At 40.4% G+C, this 11,839-nt stretch overlaps 1 long non-coding RNA gene across 3 annotated transcripts; it reads left to right on the top strand.

The window, feature by feature from the left end:
* The first annotated feature begins 1,092 nt into the window (after positions 1–1,092).
* Positions 1,093–10,776, top strand: LOC103170789. 3 transcript variants are annotated; one of them, XR_005660788.1, is made up of 5 exons: positions 1,093–1,253; positions 5,037–5,096; positions 5,984–6,132; positions 8,492–8,534; positions 10,552–10,776. It is a non-coding gene; the product is annotated as an uncharacterized LOC103170789 (long non-coding RNA). The 3 variants fall into 3 exon arrangements; XR_003764126.2 differs by lacking the exon at positions 10,552–10,776 and adding an exon at positions 10,348–10,517 and having other exon boundaries at positions 5,984–6,155; XR_486402.3 differs by lacking the exon at positions 10,552–10,776 and adding an exon at positions 10,348–10,509.
* Positions 10,777–11,839: the final 1,063 nt, after the last annotated feature.

Raw genomic sequence — 11,839 nt, 5'->3', positions numbered from 1 at the left:
AGAGGAACTTACACTCTGAGCTGAAGAAGAACAGAAGCTACTGATCCATTGGATACTATTCAAAAACAGTTTTAAAAGTCTGTCCTTTCCAGTAAACCTGTAGCTTCGAGGAGAGACCAGAGTTCTTTTTTAATATTATTAGCATTCACCTGAGTCATTCATCTGTTGTAACTACCATCTGAACTTGAGAATCCCTCTCAAATCACTTCTTTCATATGTTGCTCTCAATTTAGAGTTTGGTTTATGTTGATACTCAATGCTTGCCCTGTTAGACACATATAACGTTGTTAGGGAGGTTTGGGCAGAGAAACCTCTAAAGGAACAGCAGCAAAGGCAGTAGTCTGAACCACTCAAGCCTGAATTTTCAACATTTGGACAGGAAAGAAAATAACACATGAAGAGTTGCTTTACCACTGTGAAAACCCCAACAGAAATGTGTTTAATTGCTGGAGTCTCTTGAGGCAGTTACAGATTCAAGAATTTTGTTGGGAGGAGAAAATTTAAAAAAAAAGAAATAGTGAAAATATTTTCATATCGAAAGTAATGAAAATATTTTCTGAAAATATTTTTTTCCTATTATGAATGTACTTTTTCAGAATGAGATAAAATAGAAATTGTTTTGAGAAGATTGAAGCGGTTAAACATTTCCTTCTTTATGTTTTCAAGTACTAACAGAATACCTCCTCTTTCCTTAATCTTTGTTTCCTTAATTATAGTCTTGGGGGTGGGGGTGGGGGTGGGGAATTGTTGTATACTGAAAGGGCTTCAGTTTCTGCCTTGGCATTTAACCAAAAGTTAGATGGAACGCTTATCAACTACATATCCAGGCTTGAAAAGGTGCCCCTCATCAAGAAGAGTTAATTCAATTCATCACACAAATATTCTCGTGTTAGCTTTAGTTACTTTTGTTAAGATTTTCTCCTTGTTTATCTCTTTTTTTCTCAATGTGATTCCACAATGCTGCCTCTGTGAAGTCTGGGGGGTGGGGGAGGAGAAGTAATGCCAGCTTGCCTGCTGAATGCACTGATGCCAAGGAAATGGTTGCCATAGCAACAAACAGCCGGTGAAAGCTTTTAGAATTTCTCCACTAGCCCGGGTTACTATAGATGGCAATAACGAGTGAGAGAGCACAGAAATTCATCCCCAAATTATTCCTTTAGAATATTGTCTAAAAACTGGAGGGACCCATTATATCTCCTCATAATACACGCCCAAATATGATGATAATACGTGTTCAGGTTCTAAACGTCCAGGTAAAAGAAATTTCCATTTATCGACATCTAGATAGAAAAATGATTCAAAATTAATTCAGTCGAGCTTGCGCTGATCCTGTTGTTTTTACCAGTTGTGTTATCACATGCTGTTCTTGGGACTGATATTTCAAAAGGAAATCTTATAACATTTTACAAGTGCTTTTAAAATATTTGAACTGGTCAACTTCTGCCAGGTTACAACAGAGCATCGTTGCCAAAACTAAAGAGGTCAAGATGTCGTCTATGTGAATAATAATAATAATAATAACAATGGTATTTATTAAGTGCTTAATATATGTCAACCACTCTACTAAGCACTGGGATAGATACAAGATGTTCAGGTGCCATATGGGGGTCACAGTCTAAGTAGAAGGGAGAACAGGTATTGAGTCCCCACTTTACTGAGGAGGGAATTGAGGAACAGAGAATTGAAGTGATTTGCCCAAGGTCTTACAGCAGACAAGTGGTGGAGACAGGATTAGAAACTAGGTCTTTTGACTCCCAAGCACATACTCTTTCCCTAGGCCATGCTGATTCACTATACTGTAGAGATTTTTGTTAATTTAATTTGTAAATATTGAACAAGGGATGGAGAGGAATCTAAAATTAGGCCTGCCCATATCTGCTGGATTTCTTACGTGGTTTTGTGCCATTCAGGTTGAAAATAGTCCCTATTCCCTCCCTCAAGGGAGACTTCTGCTCTTTGTTTTATGTTCCTCCATTGGAATGTAAAATCCTCATGGTCAGGGAATGTTTTTCTTCATTATCCTGTTCTCATTAAACACCTAGTCCAGGGGACTCACCTTGACCCCTCCTACCTCACCTCACTACTCTACTAGTACCACCCAGCCCTGACAATTCACTTCTTTAATGCTAATCTTCTCACTGATCCTCTATCCCATCTAACTCACCGCAGACCTGTCACCCAAGTCCCACTTCTGGCCTGGAACGCCCTCCCTCCTCATATCCTACAGACAATACTTTCCCCACCTTCAAAGGCTCACTGAAGGCACATCTCCTCCAAGAGGCCTTCCCTGACTAAGCCCTCCTTTCCTCTTCTCCCACTCCCTTCTGCGTCACCCTGATTTCCTCTCTTTCTCCCTTCGATAGCCCTTTCCAATCACACAGCACTTTAGTACATATCTGTAATTTATAGTAACATCTGTCTCCCCCTTTAGACTGTGGACAGGGAATGTGTATGTTTATTCTTATATTATACTGACCCAAGTGCTTAGTACAGCCCTCTGCACACAGTAAGTGCTGAATAACTACAACTGACTGTCTGACTAACCACAATGTTGTTGTGATTGTTGTGGTTCTTGATGTTCTAGAAATGCTGCTACTATCTACCAGTGGCATTCACTGAGCATTTGCTCTATGCTCGACACTGTGCTGTTTAGTACTTAGTAAACTGTTATTACTATCATCACTCCTACAACTACTACTGTTTGTGCTTTTAGCTGAGCCTAAACAATAGAAATTGAAGGTAGAATCAAATATTAGATTATAAGGTAAGTGTAGGCTGATGAAAAATAGTGAAGACAAAACACCTGATTTCATTAATTAAGGTTGAAATTTATAAATTGAAGAGAAAATGATGCTTTCAGTACAACTCTTTAAAATGGATTAAACCCACTAATGGGATATCTCCCAAAGCGCCAATGGAAAAGTATAGAGGATAATGAGCAGGAAATAGGCAAGGGTAAAAGAAAGAGTAAAGCCAAGTATGTGGAGCTGTGCAAGCCGTAATAGGATCAATCAATGGTATTTAGTGACCACTTACTGTGTGCAGAGCACTCTATTAAACACTTGGTAGATTATGGTACAATAGAGTTGGGTAACATGATTCCTGCCCTCAAGGAGCTTACAATGTAGCGGGATAAGTTTTGGCTGTAATTTAACTCAGTGCAAGTCATTACCACTACTTGAAAAACCACTCAAGTCCTTCTATCGAAGGTCCTACACAAGTAGGCACCTGAGGTAGTGGAGGTTCAATCAATTAATTGTATTTTTTGAACGCTGTACTAAATGCTTGAAGAGTACAACATAACAATTTAATAGGCACATTCTCTGCCCACAACAAGCTTACAGCCTCAATCACCGAAGAGCCAGAAGTGCCACTTGGCAACACCTTGAGTACCTCAATAGCCCTACTCAAGTAAGCAATGCTCACCCAGGATGGGGAAGAGGTTCACAAAAGATGTTGTTCACCGAAGAGCGTCACTCTTACCAGACTCGGAATTGCCCACCAGAGTACTATGCCTAGTGAACTTCAATCAGTCAGTGTAACACCACGTAGGAGACCACTGAATAGCCAGAGACAGCAACAGCCCCTAACGAGCCTGTATGCAATAAATTAATTAACAAATCAAGAGTCTATCCTTATTGCAAATGGACTGTTGAAGCAGCATGGCTCAGTGGAAAGAGCGGCTTTGGAGTCAGAGGTCATGGGTTCGAATCCCAGCTCTGCCACTCGTCAGCTGTGTGACTGTGGGCAAGTCACTTCACTTCTCTGTGCCTCAGTTACCTCATCTGTAAAATGGGGATTAAGACTGCGAGCCCCACGTGGGACAACCTGATTTCCCTGTGTCTACCCCAGTGCTTAGAACAGTGCTCTGCACATAGTAAGCGCTTAACAAATACTAACATTATTACTAGCAGTCTTTTTCGTCCCATGCGGATTTTTCCATCAGTGATGTTATTTTATAAACAAAGTGGATATTTTAATGTCTTTCTCCCCCTTTTGACTGTAAGGCAGTAAATGTTTCTCCTAGTTCTGTTGTATTGTACTCTCCCAAGCTCTTAGCACAGGGTTTGGCACACAATAAGCACTCAATATGTACTGTTGATTGATTGCATCGCTACACAATATCTGTGTGTATAAGCAGCATGGCTCAGTGGAAAGAGCCCGGCTTGGGAGTCAGAAGTTGTTCTTGTTCTTGTCTGTCCGTCTCCCCCGATTAGACTGTAAGCCCGTCAAACGGCAGGGACTGTCTCTATCTGTTGCCGACTTGTTCATCCCAAGCGCTTAGTACAGTGCTCTGCACATAGTAAGCGCTCAATAAATACTATTGAAGTCATGGGTTCGAATACCGGATCTGCCACTTGTCAGCTGTGTGACTGTGGGCAATTCACTTAACTTCTCTGTGCCTCAGTTACCTCATCTGTAAAATGAGGATTAAGACTGTGAGCCTCACGTGGCACAACCTGATTATCCTGTAAATCTACCCCTGCACTTAGAACAGTGCTCTGCACATAATAAACACTTAACAAATACCAACATTATTATTATTATTACTTGTAAGCTACTTATGAGGCTGGGAACTGCTGATTTCTTTAATGGCATTGAAAAAAATCTTCAGGATCAGGGATAGTTGATGGATGAAAAATGACTTATGTTGTTCTAGTCATTTTATTTCTGAAGAATACTTTATAGCTCATTGCGGAGAGGGAACAAGTCTACCAACTCTGTTATACTGTAATCTCCTGAGTACTTAGTACAGTGCTCTGCATATAGTAAATACTCAATAACTTTGACTGATTGATATATGGATTCAATTTCAGCTACTGAGAAAGTTAATTTGCATAGGAGCAGACTAACTTGTTTTTATAGAAGAAAATAGTTTCGTGATTCCTTTTTTGATAACATCTCTGAACACTAGTTAAAATGATCAACTATTTTATAGTGTTTATTAACACTTTTCATAAAAGGAAACGTGTGATTGATATATGTAGGCTAGCATTCTTGAAAATAGTAAAAACTGTCACTTTTACATCATTTAGAATTTGACAAAAGAAGATTGGTACATTTCACTTTCGGTCGCTGGACACTTACAGTGATTGGTAAGTGTCCTATTACAGATCAATCACTTCCAATTACAACTACTATAATTTCATAATTCTTACAGTAAATTGCTACATACCGCAATGACAGTACATCAATATTAACCCATTTTCTTAAAAAGATCCATTGATATGGATCTCTGGTTTTAGAAATTTGACCTAATACAGACTCATGTAATTTTACAATGTTAGTAACAGGGGGTTTCATAGTCTTACAACTTTCATTTATGTTTTTACAAAGTTTTACAACTCTGGTTAAATGGTGAGTGGAGAAATATAAATGGCTTTTCTCTTGCAGGGAAAAGTATCCAATAGGGAAATATTAAGACAGTATTGTGAACCACCAGATGGTGCTATATTCATATTCGCAAGACTATAGATGAAATATCTTCTGCACGTTTACCTTCTCATGTTGAAGTTAATGCTGTAGAGGAAAAGAATTTTTATAACCATACTGAAAATGCATATGGATCCAGAAATAGAAAGCTTTTTGTGTACCACAGGATATTGTTCCCTAGAGTAAATATTGAAAAACATCACAACGTGGTGCTCAAAGCATGAGCCCAGGTGTCAGAGGACCTGGTTTCTTATCCCGACTGTGGGCAAGGTATTAATGTCTCTGGGCCTCAGTTTCCTCATCTGTAAAATAGGGATTTAATACCTAGTCTCCCGTCTACTTAGCCTGTGAGCACAATATGGAGCAGGGTCTATGTCTAACCAGATTAATCTGGGTGTGTATCCCCATGAGTAGTACAGTGCTCTGCACATAGTAAGTGCTTAACAAATACCACAATCAACATTGAGTGAAATATGCCCCGGGGTAGGTCTTCTGTAAATAATATAATTTCTTCCTCATTTATAATGGGACTCTTTTTTCGTATTTCCAGAGACAGTCACACATATCAACTCATCATTCCTCCAGTGCTTCTATTTTGAAGAAAAATGAAATTGGAGAACGCTTCCAGATTTGCCATTTACTTTTCACCCGCCGCCTGCTCAGCAAACACAAATTGGCGTTGTTGAATTTGGCTCTGTGGTCAGTGAATAGTGTTTCAAATAGTAAGGAGTACTTTTCTAAAACTTGGATAATGATATAAAGTTGACCCCTAATATCTAAAACAACAATCACGTATTACATGGATGGAAGCAGTGCTGGTTCAGAGAAAGAGCCAGCTTCCCAAATACCCACAGTGAAAACCACAGGGTTTCAATAAATGACCATTAGCAATAAACGTAACCGTAATCCCTAATCTCTGCCAGAGCTCAATTGAAATGGCATGTTAACAATGAATGCGGGCTGTGATTTGAAATGACGACATTTCCCTCTTTAGGAGAACCATGGGAATTGGGGTTAGCATTATGCATTGAGCAAACAGGATTTTAATAACAAAATTTAGATTTATATATCATATTAAAAATCCATCCATATAATCATAGCATTATATTTCTACCAGAAAGCTTTTATAGGACATGAAAGTCATTTCAGGACTTGATTATTTTCTTTTTCATGTACAGTAAAGTCAACTGAAATGACAAACTCAAATAACTTTGCATTAGCGATCGCCTCATTGGCATCATCATTATCATCTCTGCAGGCAGTAACTGCTGAATAAATAGCATTGACTGATTGATCTGTGTTACTGTCAATGGGATGAACAGGACTGGACAAAGTTTTAGAACCTTAAGACTCCCTGGATAATTTCCAAATATAGAGAACCTTGAATGAGCCAATTACACCGCTCATGATTTCTTTCTAAAAAAAAAAAATGAGTAAGGCGACCACTCCCAACAGCCTAAGACCTCCCCATTCACTAGTACAGCATTAGCCATGATTGGCAAGTCAATGGATATGGGAAATGTTTCAGGACGGAGCATAAATTTGAGACTGCACAAAAATGAATGCCATATGCATATAAGTTGACGTAGCTATATTTTCATTTTTGCCCTCTTTTTTCCCTCTCCTGCTCTCACTTGACTGCAAGACTTGCAATGAAACACAGATTGGAGGTCGGCAAAATAACATTATGAAAGAAAATCCTAGCAGTTAGAGCTCTAGAGCGCTGAGTTGGTTGCGGGGATAAAAATGGTTCTGGGTGGACATTGTGCCAGATGCTGCAGTTCTAATAATAATTTTAAGCTCTTATTATATGCCAAGCATTGTACTAAACACTAGTGGATAGGAGACATGTTGAGACTCACAGTCTTAGTAAGAAACAGGGAGAATAGGTATTTGATAATCATTTTAGAGAAAGAAAACCAAGACACAGAGAACTTGAGTGGTTGGCCCAAGGTCACCCAGCAGGCAAGTGACAGAGCCTCTGACTCCCAGCCCCCAGGTTCTTTCCACTAGGCCGTGCTATTCTCTAGCTGCAGTATGCAGTGAGTTTCCTTGGCCTTTCTGGAAAAGGGACTTGACATGTTCTTGTATCTAACCCAGCGTTTAGAGCAGTGCCTGACCCATAGTAAGCTCTTAACAAATGCCATCATTATCATTATGATGATGATGATACAGGGAAAGTCCACTCTAGCCGCAAGTAGTCAGGGTGTGTCCCATTAAAGTTAGTGTCTCCTGAGCAGCTGCTTGTCAATTTAGTACATCCCACCCCATCCACTGGACAACTGATAACCCAAGGACATGGGTAATCTTCAAATGAGGCTACACAACGTTCACAGCGCTGACACACTTCAGGCAGTACATGTCTGTCTTCTCTACCCAGTCAGGAAGGGTCATGTCCCTGGGCTTCCCTGTAATAATAATAATAATAATATTGGTATTTGTTAAGAGCTTACTATGTGCAGAGCACTGTTCTAAGCACTGGAGTAGATACAGGGTGATCAGGTCGTCCCACATGGGGCTCACAATTTTAGTCCCTATTTTACAGATGAGGTAACTGAGGCCCAGAGAAGTTAAGTAACTTGCCCTCAGTCACACTGTTGACAAGTAGCAGAGCTGGAATTCGAAGCCATGACCTCTGACTCCCAAGCCAGGGCTCTTTCCACTGAGCTACGCTGCTTCTCTAGTAGACCCTAGATCTTCTCTGTAGACCCTAACTAGTGCAGGAAGCAAACTACCTTCCTATAACAGGTGGGGCATACTTTCTCTGCATATGAATAACCCCATATTAATAAGAGGAGCAGCGTGGCTCAGTGGAAAGAGCCCGGGCTTGGGAGTCAGAGGTCATGGGTTCAAATCCCGGATCTGCCGCTTGTCAGCTGGGTGACTTCAGGCAAGTCACTTCACTTCTCTGTGCCTCAGTTACCTCATCTGTAAAATGGGGATTAAGACTGTGAGCCCCATGTGGGACACCCTGAACACCTCGTATCCTCTCCAGCGCTTAAGAACAGTGCTTTGCATGTAGTAAGCGCTTAACAAATGCCCTCTATTCTCTCCACAGGTTGATCTCTGTAGGACTTTGAAGGCAACCTGAATCAGGCCAGGTACCTCTTCTCTCTCCCTGGGAGACTGGCAAGGATTAGACATCCCCAGGAGCTTCTTGAGACCAGAAGTGTATATACAGTTTGGATCCCTTGGCCTTGTTTCTCCCTGTAACTCGTCTCTTGGGGTGTCTATATTCACATGGGATCCGCACTTAATCAGTGGAGGACTGAGAAATGTTGTAAGAAATGGGTGCTGGTTTCTTGATAGCAGAACTGAAAGAGCTTAAAACAATGTCGTAGTGCATCCTAGTGGAAAGATCACGGGGTGGGAGGAAAAGAGGGTGAGTACTAATCCCAGCTCTGGCTGCTGTATGACCCAGGGCAAATAATTTAATCTCTCTGTGCTTACTTTCCTCATCTGTAACTTAAGGATAAAATACTGTTCTCCCTACCCCCTCCCTCATAGACTGAGCCCCATATGGGACAGAGACTAGGTCTGATCTGACTATCTTGTATCTACCCCGGCACTTAGCGCAACGGTTAGCACAGGTCAAGGGCTGAATAAATACTACCGTTATTATTTTTATTATTATTAGTGCTACAGGCATCTGGCACATAGCCCACCATTATTATTGTTTTGTAAGGAAAAGTATTTTTATATAATCAGGGAAAGGTTTTTCTCTACACATTGAAACATTTAATAAGTATGCTCCATATTGCCCTAGGGGACAGCAGATATGAATCTAAGTGTTGAAATCTTATTGGGGTTGGGGAAAATAACCTCCTTTCTCTTAATGATGTACTTCTGAGAAGAAGCATGGCCTAGTGGATATGGCACAGGCCTGGGAGTCAGGGGACTGCCACTTGTGTGGTATGTGACCTTGGGCAAGTCACTTAACTTCTCTGTGCCTCAGTTACCTCATCTGTAAAGTGGAGATAAGAAAGAGATCCCAATGTGGGACATGGACTATGTTTAACCTGCTTAACTTGTATATATCCCAGAACCTAGAGCTTAGTTAGGGCTTAACAAGTAGCGTAGCCTAGTGGCAAGAGTACAGGCTTGGGAGTCAGAGGTTGTGGGTCCTACTCCTGGCTCTGTCATTTGTCTGCTGTGTGACCTTGGGCAAGTCACTTAAACTCTCTGTGCCTCAGTTACATCATCTGTAAAATAGGGATTGAGACTGGGAGCTCCATGAGGGGCAGGGACAGTGTCCAACTTGATTACCTTGTATCTACCCCAGAGCTTAGAACAGTGTTTGGCACATAGTAAGTGCTTAATAATAATACTAATAATGATAATGTTGGTATTTGTTAAGGGCTTACTATGTGCAAAGCAGTGTTCTAAGCCCTGGGGTATACAGGGTAATCAGATTCTCCCACATGAGGCTCACAGTCTTAATCCCCATTTCACAGATGAGGTAACTGAGGGACAGAGAAGTTAAGTGACTTGCCCATGGTCACACAGCTGACAAGTGGCAGATCCGGCATTCGAACCCAGGACCTCTGCCTCCCAAGCCCCTGCTCTTTCCACTGAGCCCCACTGCTTCATAATTACTAAGTACCATAAAAATTTAAAGAAGTGAAAAGTTATGCACCTCCTCTGGTTACACATCAGAGCCCGGCTTCCCTTGGTGGTGTGTGTTGCTATTCAATGGAGTGATCGGGCACAGGGAATCTGATTGAAAATCTACCACCTGGGAATATTCCAGGCCACATCCAGGCCCTCTCAAGGCTTTTAAACAGAGACGATCAGTCGAGATGAAGGAGGTCTGAACTGCCCCAAGCCTTTATCATACCCAAAATGCCCTAGATTTCCAGAATTACAGGAATACCCTAAGCGAATGGCCCTCAGGTGGTTATTTTTCTATTTTAGAAGACAGTGCCAGGTGCCTGGGAACATAGAAGAACAGCGGAAGACTCTGTTCCTGTCCTCAAGGAGGTGACAATCTAGGGAGAGTGTTCTTAATTTATTCAGCTATTTGTGTTTTATGTTCCTAATGGAAAACACATTCTTAAATGAAAATATACCATTATGTAAAGCAACATTTCATTTCTATTTCCATCTCACTGTCTACAGAATGAAATGAGTTATTCATTTCAAATCCCATGCAATTCAAGCATGTGAGCTGAATTTGATTATGCTTCTACGAAGAAAAGGAACTAAGCAGAAAGTGATTGACCAAGTGACTGAAAGAAATCAGAATTTCTAGGAACCAAGAAAACAAGCTAAGTGACCTTTCTTCTTTCCAAGGGTTCCTCTTCCCCGACAAAAGATAAAGAATTAAAGATCTGATTGCTTAAATTCCTTAAGGTTTTCTACAGGGGTGCCTTAGAGACCTTTCCTGCATCATGGCTGATCAACTTTAATTTCCATTTATTCTGGAATACAATGGGTATTAGTGTGTGTGTCAACTAATTTAAAATGGAAATCTCTAACATTTACTATATATAAACTTAATCTTCACACCACTTAAGTAATAAAATCATAGAGGATAAAAGGATGCATTTTGTACCCATTTAGTTTATTACTCTATTGAAAAAATAAATCCCCCAAAATTAATTATGTCACTTCTAGGGAACTGGAAGAAAAAGTTTTAATAATGGCCATATGTTAGATTTGGATAAATGTAGTCAGCCTGTGGTTAACAGTTGATGCTATAACAATAAAGACTAAAGCTAAAGAAGCCATGGACGGGCAGGGGGAGTTTTTCAAAACCTTGTTCATCCTGCATTTCTTCAAAAAAGGAAGACTTTAAAACAGAAATAAGAAATCTGACCATTGTTTACCATTGAAAATCTACCACCTGTGAATATTTCAGGACACATCCAGGCTCTTTCAAGGCTCTTGAACAGAGACGATCAGTCGAGATGCAGGAGGTCTGAATGGCCCCAAGCCTTTATCATACCCAGAATTCCCTAGATGAAATAGGTAAAGATTTCTTACTTTCAAAATCAAAGCAGACTTTGCCAGTTTCAGGAGAGCATCCATATTTCTATAGGAAATTCTTAATAATAATTCAGTGGCAAACACGCATACCAAGGCACAGGTTCTGAAAGTTTTAGTGCTGTAAAATTATATACGTTTTCCTTAAATTTTATCCTCTTGGAAAGCTACATCATTTCTCATTCCCTCCCCCTCTAGGCTGCAAGCTCAATGTGGGCGGGGGATGTGTCCACCAAGTCTGTTACATGTTGCTCTCCCCAGTACTGAGCACTCAACACAATAAGTGCTCAATAAATACAACTGATAATAATGATTCTTCACTAAAACTCATGCAGACAGACTGAACCTTATATGATATGTTGGGAAAAGTGTTGACTTTAAGACCACAGAACTGTTCAATTGAAAAAGTCAGTAATTCCAA

This window comes from Ornithorhynchus anatinus, chromosome 14, assembly GCF_004115215.2.
Source record: "Ornithorhynchus anatinus isolate Pmale09 chromosome 14, mOrnAna1.pri.v4, whole genome shotgun sequence".
In the NCBI taxonomy this organism is placed as follows: Eukaryota; Metazoa; Chordata; class Mammalia; order Monotremata; family Ornithorhynchidae; genus Ornithorhynchus; species Ornithorhynchus anatinus.
The sequence above is the reverse complement of the archived record's forward strand: the minus strand, read 5'-3'. Positions and strand labels throughout refer to the sequence as shown.